Source organism: Camelina sativa, chromosome 6, assembly GCF_000633955.1.
Source record: "Camelina sativa cultivar DH55 chromosome 6, Cs, whole genome shotgun sequence".
Classification (NCBI taxonomy): domain Eukaryota; kingdom Viridiplantae; phylum Streptophyta; class Magnoliopsida; order Brassicales; family Brassicaceae; genus Camelina; species Camelina sativa.
The window spans coordinates 9395474-9399274 of record NC_025690.1 but is presented as its reverse complement, the minus strand read 5'-3'; positions in this window follow the sequence as shown (position 1 = coordinate 9399274).

Genomic DNA, 3801 nt, shown 5'->3' with positions numbered 1-3801 from the left:
CCCCCCCCAATATTTTAAATTACTTTAAGTTTTTTATAATTTTTAATTATGGGGCTATAATGTATTTTAGATTTATTTAAATCTATTTTTTGAAAATAATTTAAAGAATGAGTTGAACTAATTTTGTAAGACAAAAAGTATATTTATCTTTGTATTCTATTTGTAAATAAACTTAAAAATATTATACAAACAAAATAATTTATTTTTTCGTAATTTTACAACTGTTCATTTCTAATTTCTACTTGGGTAGGTCTCCTTTATTTCAATTTAGTTCTTCAATTTCGTTAGGCGATTTAGCTAACTGGGTCACTTGGCAACTATTATTTAACTAACCCGCGTTCGATTACCCAACTTCCTTTTTAAAATTTTACAACTGGTGAATTTTTTTTTAATTAATTAGAATAATTTATTTTCTCTTCCCTTTATATCTTTTTCTTCCTCCCGAGCCTCTCTCAATTTTTTGCAATTTCATTTTTTCTCTTTTTATTTATCATCATTCAAACGATTATTGTACCCAATTAATGGTATAATCCTGTTGGGTAACACCGAATTAGCACGTAACTGACCAAAAAGATCATTCGTTCCAGTTATATATTGATCAAATCTTTCACCACCAAATTGAGTTAAACAGAATGATGTTACAAACCAAACCGAATAACCATAGATCCAATTAAAGACCCGACACAAAAACACGCAGATCTAGTTATGATTATCTGGTTGATTTAGTTGAAAATTTGATATTCCTAGACTAACCTTCTCGATTTCAATTAAATGACTCCTTTTGTCAAAATTGAGTGGCAAATTTCGTAAATAATAACAACATTTTGGACATTTTCTATTTTGTACTTTTCTTTTAATAGTAGTAAGATGTGTATTCTTAACAATGCATACGAAAAATGAGAAATATATATGTATATCTGATTTGAGATAATTTGGTAATCTCAATTTGAAATATATATCTCAATTGGTTAAGAACAGAGAGAAGGTAATGTGTATGGCAATTCGAGGCCAATTGTTATTCTTCAATCTTCTAGTACTCACATCATGTACTTTCCATCAGGCAAAGCAAATGAAACATCAACTTATGCTTTTAAATCCAATAAACTATGCACCCTAAACGTAAATTCTAAATTGTGTCTTTTCTGGAATCTAATTTGATGAAAACCTTTTATGTCATGAGGCTGAATTGGATGAATGTAAAAAAAAAGTTCCTTCAATGCATATATATTTCCTTATCTCTTTCACTTGTTTAAAAATGATGGCATATTTTTCTTTAAAAAACAGGGGAAAAAATGCTAAGCATTAAATCTGACCAAATTTGCCGATTTATACCAATTTCCGAAGTTTTAACCTTTATATAAAGATTAAAATACCAAATACAGTTATATGACAGGACGGTTTTCAGCAGTATTAATATAAATTTGAAATATCAATCTATGAATGCTACAATACAAGTAAACTAGGTGATACCCTTGCTATAGCACGGGATGACAAATATTATAATTAATTTAGGTATATTTCAAATGCATCAAATGTTTTGGTTTAAGTTTATTTTTATAATTACGAAATTATAAAGAGTATTGAGTAGTATAATTGGTTTACGTACATGGTAAATGTTAAAACATATTAAGATAAATACATTTTTTAGACATCATTAATCCTTTGCAAGGTAACATACATACAACGATTGTTTTGCAGTCTTTAAGTCTTTAAGCGATAGCGGTATGCTTAAAGACGTTAAATTTAAGTATCAAATTTTAATTTGGTTTTAGTTTGGATTATTGCATGTATGTTATGTTTCATCTCGTCCCTACCCCTAAAATGTTTATGTCTCATAGCTGTTCTCTTTTAAATAATTAACTATTTGACAATCTTTACCGTCCAAAAATTTTGAGTAAGAACAAAACTCTAAAATTTTGTGTTTTTCTCACATGTTTTGACATATAATTTATTTTCTTCTGCAATAGAAGATTTTTTCATAGTAAATAAATTAAAAGCTACTTATTAATATTCAATTTTTCATAAATATATAGTAAACCAATTATAATTATTAAATTTTAGAGTTTAAATACTTATTTTAGGGTAACTACTATTTAGAAGTACAAATATAAATTAAATTTTCTTTCAAAAAATATTTTATTTTCATAAATATATACTATTTTTATTTATGATTACAAAATATATTAGTTAAATTTATATTTTGATAAAAACACATGTTTTAACGTGTTTAACTCAAACTTTTTTAAAATTTTAAATTTTTTAAGAGTAAAATATTAATATTACTTAAATATTTTATAGACTTTAAATATATTATAATATTTTAAACTTTCCGGAGTTCAAATATTCATAATAATTTAAACATTCTATAAAAAAATTATATTAATCATATCTTAAACTTTTTTTAAAAAACGTAAATATATTGTAATATGTTTACTTTTTATAAGTTTAAATATACTCAAATATAGAACCGAATTAAACTGTTAAATGTGGATCCCTGATAAATCAAGCTTCTTACTCATTTGTAAAACCGAATTAGTTCTTTCCATCTATACTACTCATAATTAATTTCGTTAAGGAAATATTGCAAAATCTAATCTTATTTTATTTAATTGTATTAAGTTGATTTGTTGTTTCTGTAAATATCTCATAATATAAAAGCAAATCAAATAAGTGTACATAAATATATAATTTCGTATTTAATCTATTGATTATTTTGGAAGCATCAAAGTCACAATCGATAAGTATTAAATATTTCTCATTATTATTAATATTCGTAATAATTGTATGGATTCAGTATGATAGTAGTTAATATTTGATATTTTAAATAATGTTGTTTTGGAATATTTTATTCTAAAATACTGAAGCCATTAAATATTTGGATATTTGTTTTCTAATTTAATGGGCCACACATTTCTCCAGTTTCCTCTATTTGGTGACGGAAATAAGTATTCTTAAATCAAACACTTAATACATGATCCAAATAGAATCAATACAGGTACCTCATGGATCCGCGTGTTTTTAAGGCTGATATTGTCGGGTCAAAAGGGATCCTCGTGTCAACCAGTTTGTAAATATGTTTTAGCCGATATGAGTACAAACAGTCATTTAGATATATTAAAACCATACAGTAATTTAATTAAATTTTGTTTATGTCTAACCATTTTTAATGAAAAATGTAGCAAAACAAAGTCATGGTCCAAAAAAAGTCTAGCGAGTACTTCTGATTTAATAGTATAGATCATTAATCACACGTTTATTATAATACTAGACATATCAAATTACTTTGATTAAATATGATTGTGCAAAAAAAGAATATGCGCTGTGACAAGGATTAAATCCTAGATTCCTAGTTGCTTTTAAAACAACAATTTTAAAATGATATTTTACTCAACATATGAGTTTAAAGTCCTCGAACCAAATCTCTTACAGTCATTTTTTTTTTGGTAAATGAAAATAATTTTTACTTTGTCAACTACTTAGCTTACTTTATTCAGTCATAGAGTGTACCAGATTACACAGTATTTATGTTAGATCGGTTGGTAAACAACTCACGACTTCAACTCATTAGATCAGCTTTGTTTCACAATTAATTTTGTTGAAGAAAGTTAAAAACTGAATGGAATAAGATGAAAAACAAAATAGGCACGTTCACATGGTCATGGCCGAAACTAGCAACAACTCGTGTTGTTTTATATTTTGATTGTTAATGCACTGGAGGGTTCTGAAAGCTTTTGATTCCCTAAATTTTGTTGTATCGAAGAAGTCGGTAACTTGTTCATAGTGAACCGTTGTACCCTAAAA